Below are 13,026 nucleotides of genomic sequence, written 5' to 3'. Positions count from 1 at the left end.
TATTTTGCTCTCTTCTTAGGCGTTGTTTCCATTCCCTACAGTGCCAAGAGGATGAAAAATGAGAGGGAAACTGGCAGGGCTTGATTACATTTGTGTTATCAGTGTGTTAGGTAAGAGTTCAATTAGGAGTAATCATGCTGAATTTTTAAATCATGTTTTGTCATTTAATAATTAAAACATTTTAAAACAAGAAAGAGAGATCATCTCCATTCAGTAAGCACTTCTGAATATTTCTAAGCTTCAACACAACACTTTCCTGATGTATGACTCTTCCTTTGAGCTCCAGTGCTCCTACTGAGTTTTTTTAAAAATGAATTTGAAAACTTACCTCTGTACAATTATTCTGAATTCAACCTCATTCTTTATAAATGTTAATTCTGAAAGAGCCTGTCCTCCTGTTCATGTCCTCTTTTATTCTGTCTAAACACTGTGAAGTCTAGAGCAGCTTCTTCCTAAGACTGCTCCAAAGTTTTGACTCCTTGGTATGATGTGGTCAGTCCTAGCGGAAACCAAAATAGCGGTACACCACCAGTGCCCAATGCCTTGTTACACTGAGATGTGAAATGCAACTGTAAATATTTTGAAGTTTCAGCCCTTTTAGGTTGGTACACAGCATCTGACTCACTGGCGGCTGCACAGTGCCTAGGTTTGCTCTTGTGTATCCGTGCAAGAGGAGAAAGCGGATGATGCCGTTATTATGCAAAATCACTTCCACCCACTCTAGTGACTCACCAGCACGTCACCGAATAGGATTTACATCAGTTTCAAAATATACCTCCATTATCCATGCCTGCCTCAGCAGATTATTTATTTCTTCCTTCCACTCCTTCTCTGAATGACAACACCACGGCTGCGCGTTTTCCTCTCGGAAGCGGAGCAGGGCTGGCAGCTGCTCCTGGCTGGTTCAGCTCAGTTTGCCAGAAGCAAGAGCCTCTCGCTTATGGATGGAGCAGAAACGCTCTGTTGCAAGGGCTGCACCTTCCCTCTCTGTTGAACGATTGAGCCCTTTTCCCATGATGGAGGTTTTCTTCTTCAGCTAAGATTTTTTTGCCTCTATTAAGAGCAGGTCCATTCATTTGTATCTTAAAGAGTTGACTCATCTGTGAATTAACGTAAGGTAGCACTGCTCTCTGCTAGCTGTGATGTGCCAGTCTGTAAACAATGACGACTCAAGGGCTGCTTGACTTAAGACAGACTCTTTTGCTTCAGTTTAAATTTGCTACTTCTTGTAACACCTTAGTCAAACAAACCGCAGTGGGAAGTCAGTCGATTTGGGAGAGGAAAATGAAGATAATCTCTTTTAGAATAGCTAGTTATTCTCCAGCGGTGATGTGCCATCTCATTGTTGTGGAAGCACTATAACTGATTTTGACCTGTTAATGATATTAAATAATTAATCGCATTCTTATTTATTTGAGGAATTCTATTAAATTATGAATTTTGTGGTTCTCTGCCATACTTTGTGTCTAAATGTGAGTAGACGACGTTTAAGTGTATTTGAGTATTTGGGCTTAAATTGAGATTGGATGGATTTACAAATCTGAACATGTCTGGAAATTTGGAGGTTTTGCCCTATGCCTCATTTCACAAACCTGCAAAAAGGGAATATTCCAGCCTTTGGGCTGCTGCCAAAGTAAATGTGCACACATGGTATGGGATGCCACGCCAGTACACAAACTAGGACCTAGTATATAAAAACAAGAAGGTCTATCAAGAGGAAGATCTATCCTGCGAAGGAGCCCGGCCGCTCTCGAGGAGGCAGGGGCTCGCAGAGCCGCGGGAGCACTGCCCGCCACAGCGGCTGCTGGGCCAGAGCCCTCCGTCCCGCTCCAGGGACCCCAGGGATCCCCGGCTGTGTTTAAATTTGCCTTCGTCGGTTTTCCCCATCACTAATGGAGCTCTCAGGTCTGGCTCAGTCTGAAGGCCCAAACCTAAAGGAAAACCCTCTGCAAGAAGCTTCGCCCACCTGCCCTATAATCCCGGCCATGCGTACTGAAATGTGATGGTTGATAAATACCTGGCTCTTCCAGTATTTTCCACAATTCTTTATTTGACAGTCTCCATGCATCACTTCCCCTTGCACATACCTAAGTTCATGCCAGTTTTTAAATGTCAGAAAATTTTTCTTCAGTAACTTTTCAGGCCTTCAGTTCCACATAAAAAGATACACCTTTTTAAAATATTTGAGGACTTACCTTTCCCTAGGAATTGTTTGCAGGTGAAAGATAGGTGTTCCTACTCTGACTCCATGCCTTACTTTATTTCCTCTTTAAATAGCTATTTGTAATTACAACTAACCAAAAAAATAAGACTATGCAGGAGCTTCTCATCAGCCAGAAGGTTGTGTCCCAGCCACAGCTGAATTCCTTTCAACAGACCATTTCCTTCTTGACGAGTCATCACAGACCTTTTGAACAAAGATCTGGGTAATAATAACAACAATAACAATAACAACAACAATAATAATAATTCAATTGTATTGCCCTTATTTCAAGAGCTTCATCATTAGGTGTTGGCTAGGTTATGAAAACCCACTTCAGAATAACTAACTTTATTTATTAGAGCGATGAATTGTCCTGAGTTTGGAAACAAGGGTTTACAACTTTCTTGCTGTGGTGTGGTTGAATGATGAGCTGAAGTTTCTGCTTTTTTACACACAGCAGTAAAATTTCAACCTAAACAGTTACCAGATTTCACCGTAAGACACTTTTAGTAAGTACTGCTTAGAGTACTGGGATACTGCTGTTCTCCTTCAAAAGCACAAAGCAGAGGAGCTATGCACTGAGTAAAAATCTTATTTCTAACCACTATGATTTTCCTTTTAGGTTTTCTTCCTATCTACTTTTTGGCATTTTAACCTGGCAGCACGGGAAGAAGTTGGTTCACTACGATACAGCTGATCTCAAATGGCTAAAAGCCCATGCTAACACAGAAGAGCCAAAAATGAGACAAACTTTTATTTTCATTTTTAAACAGAGAGGATGGCACTGCACTCATTTAAGTATAACTATGGCTTACCGAAGTGTTAATCCATTTAGCTGTTTAAGACTATGTGTTTTACCAGCAAATAAGCACTAGCCACCTTAGAGGTCTTCCCTCAAGAGGGCATCAAGGACTGCAGATTAAAATAAAATAATGATGATCTTCTTTCTGATCTTCTTTGATGCTAGCCTAGCGTGTGAGGAGAAAAGTAAGAGATTTGAAGAGTCTGATCAGACCCAGACCTCAAGGCAAGGGAGAGGGGAAATTAAGCTCTGGTGATTTCTGGCAGTGAAGATCCTCATGCAAAAACATGAGGAGTCCTGCTCAGAATAAATCAATGCGGCTGTGAGAGGAGGTTAGTAAAGTCAATTCTGTCCCCGCTAAAGGGACATTTTTCTTTTCCCACCTTTCAGGAAGAGAAGAGTCAGAGGTTTGTGCAAGACGGCATGCTGATATCACTGTGGGCAAATAGCGTTCGCCTGTGAGAAATGATCCAGGAAAGGGAGGAGGAATTAATGCATGACCACAGTGTCAGTCACAACTGTAAGGACTTTGAGGCCTATTTTTAAACACGACAGCAGGAACACTTCATGTTGGTCAGCCATACAGCCTTCTGTAACTGCACCCTGGCTACAACCCTGTTGTCACCAGTGATATTGCAAGTCAGAGAATGGGAGAAGCCTAACTTCACATAAAATCAGTGTGTTTCTTCATCTACCCTGTGGAAAGAGAAAGGTGGGGGTAAAGAGAGGCCAGAGAACAAGAGCTATTATCCTGGTATAGTTACAGAAAAATGTATCTCTGCCATAATTGTGAGGTTACTCTGAGTGCAGTGATGAGACAGAGTTTAAACAGTTACTTTAGTGAAAAATCAGCCTTCTCCAGATGTCACCTAACACAGGCAAAGCCTGCTCATTCACACCGAGAACATTCCCTGAATTTTGGATTTACTCAGCTGTTCTTTCCAGAAGGAGCTGTGCTACAGACCAAAACACTGCTGGAGGGCATTGCCTCACTTGGCCATTAAGTCTATCCATGACATCACTTCAGCGCACAGATTACTTATTTGCAGTTTCACTCTGCACCTGGGAGCCCTTACTGTGTGCCGGGGGTTTATTGTACCACAGCCGTGCAAGCAGAGCAGCCTGAGTCAGCTGGCCTCGGAGGACGGCAGACCGATAACTAGGAGGGCATCAGTTGTTGTTTGCTCTTTGCATTCCTAATAGTTGAGACAAAGTGATGAGCCCAAATCCATTGTCGCTGACCACAGCTGTACGGCTCATACGATACCAGTGCGTTCAATGTTCGGCGGGGTTCACATGTAACAGGACGGTAGCACCCTTATTTCATGCTCTGTGTGTGAATCATCATAAGGATAGGGAGGAAACCCACAAATTCAAATAGCTTCAAGAACGGTTGAAAAGCAACAGCACAAAAAGAAAGCTTGAAGTAGCCTGGCATAACACTGCAAAACAGTGATTTGTAGAGAGCTCCGTCTAAGAACCGCAGCTTGAGATGGGAGGTTGGGGCCATCGTAGTATGGAGATGAAGCCCTTGGGATTCAGTTAGAGACGAAGACATCTAACCCTCTCTGCGGCCCATTACAGTCCATGGGGATCTAAGGAATAGCTTGGAGAGCAGTTCAGCTGCCCAGCCGGAGGGGGGTCAAGTCAGGCAGATACGGAAAGCGCCTAGTGATCCAGGTAGGATACAGAAGGATATGGGCCTCCTGTTGGCCCCATGTCTTACCTGTCAGTCCTACAGTTAGGTTCGGTGATCTTAAAGGTCTTTTCCAATCTAACCAATTCTGGGATTCTACCAGGGTATCTCAGATGCCTTATGGTGTGTGAAATGGCGCTGGACACCTCTGTTTATACAGCTGTAACAACCTACATCTCAGGTTGTCTACGGTAACAGCTTAGACATCCAGCTTACATGCAGACAACATGATTTTTACTCTCTAGAGCTGAATCTTACACCTCATCTTGCTTAGTTAAGCTGCCTTCTATCTGCTAAGTCTGCCCCTTTCATTCTTTTGCAGGAAATGCTCACGCATTCTGATTCCTTTGCCACGTTATGCAAAAGGGTTGGATACGTCAGAATTTATTGCTTTGAAATATAATCATTTGCAAAAATTTACTTAAGATACAGCAAGGTGGTAGTAATTACACAGAAAAGAATGAATACAGTTAGTATTGTAAAGTAGCTGACCCACTTCTGAAGTTTGTTGTGAAATTCACAATTATCTTCTAAAACTCAAATTTCACAGTTGTGGGGGTTTTCTTATTGTGGTTTTTGTGGTTTTCTTTTTTTTAATTAGGAAATAGTTCAAGAGAAACAACATTCCCACATAGTTATTTTAAACATAAAAAAGATTTTGTATTATTGTTCAGGTTTGACTATTAAATTCCTTGGGGTCGGTTGTGTAAGAGCCAACGAGAGATACAAAGGCCTGACTGAGGAACCTGAACTGTCTTCTAGCAAAGCAAAGCAACAGGGAAATTATAGGTTTGATTCAGCATTTTGAGTGTGATCCTAGCCTGACAGAAACAAGTGGCAAGGCTGACATTAACTGATATGGGGACGGTATTTAACCCATTCATTTTAGCTTTTCCAGTTTCGAAGCTCTAAGGTTTGAAGTGCTTGTATATTTATATGAGGAAAGTACTTTTATTATTACAACAGGGTTTTTTCACCTAAACACAAGAGAATCCTTTTCTCCCTGTCTTAAGTAATACATTTTTCATAAGGTCAGCTGAAGTATTTAATGAATCTGAAGTGGTTTTTTTTTAAGAATGTTAAGCTTTTTTTTTTAAAAAAAGTAAAGTTATTTTTACCAAAATAATTCTCTTAATATATTTTTCCATTAGAAAAAACCCCTATAAAATTATTTGAAACTGCTACCTTACAGTACTAACCACATTAATTATTAGAAAAATGCCAAGATGCATGTACCATAATCCATTCTGGTATGAGCTGGTTTAGATCTTGCTAAATAGTTTCATTATCAGTTTTCCAGAGTTTGATCCTACTAAAAAATACTCGGAGTAATGAGTTTGAAATTGTTGTCTGTATTAATAGTGACTACTACAGCAGTCATACTGTTGAACACGATGGCAGTAACTGTCTACTCAGCATCTATAAAAACTATGGCTAACTGCGTAGGTGTTTCACAATGGCTTTAGTGCTGTTGTCTCAGAGACATCATTCTGAGAGGTTTTCCTCTTCCTTCATTCATCTGAATAAAATAAGGCAGCCTTTATATTGCCTTTGGACCACCTCATATCTTCAGAGAAGGAATTGTTGATGTACCCAAAAAGAGTCAGTCAGAGCTTTCTCTATCAAAGCTGAGGAAAAAAGCTTTTCTGAGCCGCAGCATTTCCACAAGCTGAGAAGTCCAGGTCAAGACCAGAGTGAAAATTAGATCAAAAGCACCTTCACATGATAACAAAGATGCTCATAGATATGCACTTAAAAGCACTTTTCTAAATTCTTATGAAAAGTTTGCCACTACAAGCGTATCACTTATGCATTTTTAGAAACCGACCATTTTGGACAGTTTAAGTGAAGAATTCATATTACACCAGTTTGGCATTTGGGAAGAAAGTTTTTTCTATTTCATTCTGCTGAAGTAAAATTGTGTTAAGTTATATTCTTCAGAGTTATGTGCCCCAGTTAAACATGTGATGGATTTACTATTTAGCACAAAATTGCTCATCACTATTAATTTCAGATTTTGTTGCCACCAGGAATTAAAATCTGATTTTTTACAGTTTCTCTGTAAGTACAGATACATGGATCAGCCTCACAATATTCTGCTGAAACGTTTCGTTGGTGTGATACTAGTACAGCCATGGTTGACCAGTAAAACGACAGTGTCAGAACTAATCCTTTTTGCATGTGGAAATAAACTCAGTAAGTATTACGATGGCATATTAAGGCAGACCCCGCCACTTCACACTGGTGTAGCCAACACAGCACAGGTTGTGTGCAGGTAAGAGCAGTGGCAGAGTAACTGCATCCCACTGGTTCAAGATTCATTCATTTTTAATGGAAAATTACCTGTTGGGGGGTAGAAGGAAGCCAAAAATATTTGTTAATTTAGAGCAAATGACAGTAAGGAATTCCTACAGCATGGGGCTCTGCATCACAGACATTTCTCTCCATGCAAAGATTACTCATCATGGTCTGAAAAACTAAATTTAGGCCTTACAGCGTCTCTAAATGTGCTGAGCACTTCTAAGCAGTCTCGATGCCCAGTATATAAATGATAGGCTGATAAAGCCTTTGGTGCCACATTGGTACTAACACGTCTCCCACAACAGTCCCAGCAGCAGTACAGACGTGTCACTTTGTGCTGAACCACGCTTTGGTTGCATTTGCTGTGTATTTCCTATTGCATTCATCTAAGCTCATGATGCTTGTTTTTGTGTTCTTTTCTGGCACCTATTTACTGAACCTTAACCTTGAACTGAGCTGTAAAAACACTGATATAGGTAATTCTGATGCACAGTTTGCAAGGGGCACCTGGGACTGTGGGGACAGTCTGACTTCAGTAGCTAGTGAAAACTGTCTTTTCACCTTGCCTCTTCAGACATTTGCTGTACTGTTGGTGACTGAAAAATCCATATATAATTTAATTTTTCCAGACCCTTAATCAATGGAGCATAATAAGTAGATTGATCAAATAATTGGTCAGCATACCCTTTGTCTTACAATGCTTTGGAGCCTTGATGATTGCTGCAGCACGAGGGGGCCTCAAGTTGTATGCTCCAGTGCCTGGTCCGGGTTGGATAAGCCCTTACAAGCAGATTACAGGTCTCTTGTAATGACACAGTCAAGAAGTATGTTGTGAAAAATAACCAGCTCTGAAACAGTATTGTCCAAGAAACAGTTTTACTAATGTCTACAAAGTTTCACATGGGTGAATTTGGCAAGTTAGGTTGTTGTTTAGCTATGGGAGATAAAGACAAGGATGCATCTGAATTTAGGGCAACCGAGTGGCGACTGGAGATACTGAATACTTGTAAGAAAACCAGGCTGCTGAGAAGAGAAGAAGAATATCACTTAGCAACGTGAAAACATTCAAAACTGCAGCCTCTGGTAGAGTGGCAGTTTATAAATCCAAGAGGAAAAAGGAAAGGGAGCAGTGGAAGCGTGTAAAACAGAGAGCAAGGGGAAGACGGGAAAGTTGGAGTAGCAGAAGGACAAAGAACTGAGAGATTCAGTAAGGAGCATGCAGTGACCTACGACAGTGATGCAACCATGGTGATATGACAGAGCAGAACAAGACTGGGGAGCAGGCAGGGCTAAGCCACTGCCTTTGGCTGCTCTGGTGTGGAAAGCAGGTCCTTACCGAGTGAGATGGATATACGTATCCCAAACCGGCGTTTGTTCTTACAGTTGCTTTCTCTGTCATGTTTACAGGTGAAGTTAAGTTGAAAACAGTTTTTCTGTTTTCTGTTAGCCGAAGCAGGTAACTGCTACATGGGAAAACAGGTGGGTTTCTGCTGGACCAGCTGGCAGATCTGCCTTGGATTGGCACTATTACTGACACAAGGTAGAGAACGGCAAAACAGACCTATGCAAGAATAAAGTAACTGTGTAATGATGTCCACAGTGCCTCTGTCCCCAGAGACTATGCATTTCTCCTGAAGAGTCTGGAAAGAAAAGGCAAGCCTCCGCCAGACTCTATTAGAAGTTATCAAAACCCTACATTTTGAATATTTAACTTAAAATCTAAGTTCGTTGTGGAAGGAAAACTTGATAGCTCAGGAACTACAGGAATATTTTCACACATCAAAAAAAAAAAAAAAAAATCAGAAATCTATTTAAAAAAGAGAAAAAGATTAAAAAGCCTGCAACAATGTTTTACAGCCTTCAGCTGCAGGACCAGTCTATCTTTTCCCTGTGTTTCCATGGGTATGAAGTAGGGTTGTATATTGCAAAAGGAGATGGTACAGAAAGTTGAAGACTTTTGCTTTGTTGGAAAAAACATGTGATCCCTAATAATCCATTTAATATTTGGTAAAATCAACAGAAATAGTAAACAGTGTAGTCAAAGAATTCACTTTTAAGAAATTGAAATCCCATAATGTATCTGAAAATACACATATACTATTTTAAGTAACAATTCTGAGTCCACCAGAATTCTGTTCCACTGCCAGGACATGTCAATCTCTTCTCTTCAGTGAGAGGTGGAATATGTGTGTGACACCATATAAATCTCTAGGGAGTATGGGGAAGCAAAGCATAATAATTATGGACAATATTAAAACTTTTCTTGATATTACGAGACCACGAGATGAAATCATTAAAAGATCAAACACTTCAGTTCAAACCCAAATCAGCCAGCACAGGCTTCGTTAGAGTTTTAGCCTGGCAGCTCTTTCAAAGTAGCTCGAGATCGCTCTCTAGAGGTGAAAAATAAGGATTTCATTTCTGAAGATTTCATTCAATCAATTCCTTCGAAAGTGCGCACACATACACACATGTAGTAAGACAGGAGAGGTTCTTAATGAGCCTACATTGGACAAAAGCTAAAACCACCACATTTTTTAGAAGCGCGACAGGGGAGCCAATAAATAGGGAACAGCCCTACAACATTGTGCATACTCGTGCTGCTTTTTTGTAACTCTTTGAGGTAAAAGCGCAGTTGCCTATTCAAAGCCGGCTCTCCAGCACCTACTTTTGCTTAACTTAGCTTCCCCTGCAGTTTTGCCATTGGCTCTGTCCAGTGCAGGGCTCTCCAAAAGCATCCACGCAGCCGCAGCTTCTCAGGTCCTACTGGCACCACCATCGAGCCCCTAAGTCTCAGGGAAATGTAACATTGCAATAATCTGCTTATGGGCTCAAATGAACCTCAGTAAAATCACATTCAATTCAATGAAGTTGCAGGAATTCAAATATTGCACTTTTATTTCCCCTGACCCTACAACAGGTGAGCTGCTTGGTGATACGCAAAACCCAGACCTTTGCAAGATGAAGTATTCATGATTTACTCTATCCGTGATTCTTGCAGTTAATGCCATAGTACAAAAAGTGACAGAGTTCATTTGTTTATACCAAAGCAACATTACAAGATCCTGGACAGGGATCCCATCCCAACAAAGTGAAGGGTGATGCCATTTGCTTATGACTCATCTCACATGTTGTGCTCTTAAAGATATGTAAGTCGGTATAAGATAAACTATACACTATCTGCCTGGAGACAAATACTAAGCTACTGGCAAATGTTAGAGCCTTTCACTCTAAGAATCCAGTCCCAGTTGGGTGGGAGACAAACACTGCATTTGTTGATGTAAGCGATGGAACAGAATTCAAATGTCCCTTTTGCAGTGGGAATTCTGTCCCCAAAAAACCCAAATTCTTGTACAAAGGTATCTGGGAAGAAGTTACCTTCTAAACACTTCTGCTCAGGAGTCAGTCACCGCATGCAATGTTTTTCTGTTATCTAATAATTCAGCAGAACATAGATGTATTTATCTTCCAGAAAGTTTTCAAATTCATTAGTATCTTTATGAAAATTAAACTAATACAGAAGTTTAAAAGCTGAACATTTCAAAATGCTATTATATTAAAAAAACCACCAACAACAAAGAAACCAGAGATCTCACATCCACTGGTCACTGTGGATTGCCATATTGAACAGCTATAATCTTTAAAACAAAAGCAGTCCCAGAAGCAAGTGCTTGAACACTGCAGGAGCACTTACCACACTCTGCCCAAAAAAATAAGAAGTCTCAGGGGCATCTTATCAATGTTCATGAATAATTGATGGGAGGGTGTAAAGAAGAGGGAGCCTGACTCTTCTCAGTGGCACCCAATGGGCACAAACTGAGACACAGCATATTTTCTCTAAACATAAGAAAGCAGTTTTACCGCACGGGCGTTTTAATACCAGAGAAGGTTGTCCGGAGAGGTTGTGGAGTCTCCAGTCTTGGAGATTTCCAACACCTTACTGGACAGTCCTGAGCAATCTGTTCTAGCTGACCTTGCTTGAGCAGGGGTGAGGGTGGACTAAGTGATCTTCAGTAGTGCCTGCCAACCTCAACTACTGTCATTGTGTGGTCTCATCAGTGCCGAGTTGAGGGGACTAATCACCCTCCTCGACCCATTGGCAATGCTCTTCCTAAGGCATACTGTTGGCCTTCTCTGCTGCAAGGGCACATTGCTGCCTCATGCTCAACTTCTTTTCCAAAAGGAGCCCTGGGTCCTCTTACTGCAAAACTGCTTCCCAGCCAGTTGGCCACCAGTCTGCATTGGCCCATGCGGTTTTTAATCCCCAGAAGTGGGACTTCACATTTGCCTCTGTTGAACTTCATGAGGTACCTGTCTGCCCATTTCTCCAGTGTATCAAGGGCCCTCTGAATGGGGACCCTTTGGTGTATGAGCCGCTCCTCCCAGTTTTGCATCATCAGCAAACTTGGTGAGGGTGCACTCTGTCCCATCATCCAGGTCATTAATAAAAACACTAAACATTGGCCCAAGTATTGACCCCTGGGGTACACCACTAGTAACTAGCCTCTGGGTGGACTTCAGGCCACTGATGACAAGCCTTTGAGCCCATCAGTACACCTGGTTTTCAGTCCACCTCACTGTCCACCTACCTCATCTGTACTTCAGTTTGTCAATGAGGATGCTATAGGAGACAGCGTCAAGGGCCTCACTGAAGTCAAGATAAATAACATCCACTGCCCGCCTCTCATACACTGAGCTACTCATCTCATTGTAGAAGGCTATTGGGTTGGTAAGGTGCAAATCCATGCTGGCTACCCTTAATCACCTTCCTGTCCTTTATACAGTTTGCTCCATCCTCTTCCAGGGAATCAAGGTGGGGCTGACCAGGCAGGAGTTCTTCTTGCTCTTCTTCAAGACAGAGTGATGTTTGTTTTCTTCCAACAAGTTCGTTTGTGGTTTATTTTCCTTAAGCTCACTGAAATTGTCTCCCGCTCTGTTCTCAGCTATGGTGACACTCCCCCATGCCCCTTCCTGCTCATTAATGAGTTACTAGCTCTTTTCTGCACCTGCTTAAGTGCCTCTTCTACAAACTCCTAGCTACCACATTTCCTCTTCTTCTGCCCAGTTCTCCGCTCCTTCTTTTCCCCCATCCTGGTGATCCTGGAACTCACTGCAGGTATTGCTTTCTCACACAATTTCATTACTAAGTTTTATTTGTCAGTTTTCAAATGGTATCCATCAGCATTTCAATATCTATGTTAAATTTATTAAAATACTAGTACATTACTTCTGCTGTGCAGCAGCTGTCTCCCCTCCTCAGAGTCTGACTACAGACATGTAAATTATGACAATCCAGTTATGCCTGCTTTTCCTATTAGGACATAAATCATCTGTTGTTACTTACTATAATAAAAATAAAATTCCTATACTCCTCACATTCTAGAGCAGACTACAGTCTTCATTTCTTCCACAAATTACTTTCTATCTTAATCACCTGGCATGCTTCTCAGAAACAGAATGAAAATTTTCCACTTCTACACAGTTCAAACCCTGTTCTATTTGGCAGAAATCTTTTAAGAACCATAGAAATATAATAAACTGTAAAAAGAGAAGATTTTGGTTCTAGCCCTTCCCCATAAATGAACTCTAACACAGACTAACTCCCACCCCCTGTATCCAAAGTATCTCTCTTCACCACTACAAAAGCCCCATGATATCAGACATCAGCTATTCCATGGCTGGTCGCTAACATTTAATACTCTTATTATCTTCCCTTCCTTGCAAGCAGCAATTCTCAGTCTGTTCGGCCACAGGTAACTCCAGCCTAGGTGCACCACTGAAAGGAAATGCACTGCAGGTATTTCCCTGCAGCCCCTAGAGCAGACCACAGTGGAGCAGGTATTGTCCTGCAGCCCATGGAGAGGTGCATGCCAGAGCAGATATCCACACTGTAGCCTCTGGAGGACCCAAATCAGACCAGGTGGACATACCCTGAAAGAAATGTGGCCCACAGACGACCCATGCTAGACTAGGTTTATCCTGAAGGACTGCAGCCAGTGGAAGGAGCCATACTGGAGCAGTGTA

Source organism: Accipiter gentilis, chromosome 2, assembly GCF_929443795.1.
Source record: "Accipiter gentilis chromosome 2, bAccGen1.1, whole genome shotgun sequence".
NCBI classification, from domain to species: domain Eukaryota; kingdom Metazoa; phylum Chordata; class Aves; order Accipitriformes; family Accipitridae; genus Astur; species Astur gentilis.
This window is presented reverse-complemented; position numbering follows the sequence as displayed.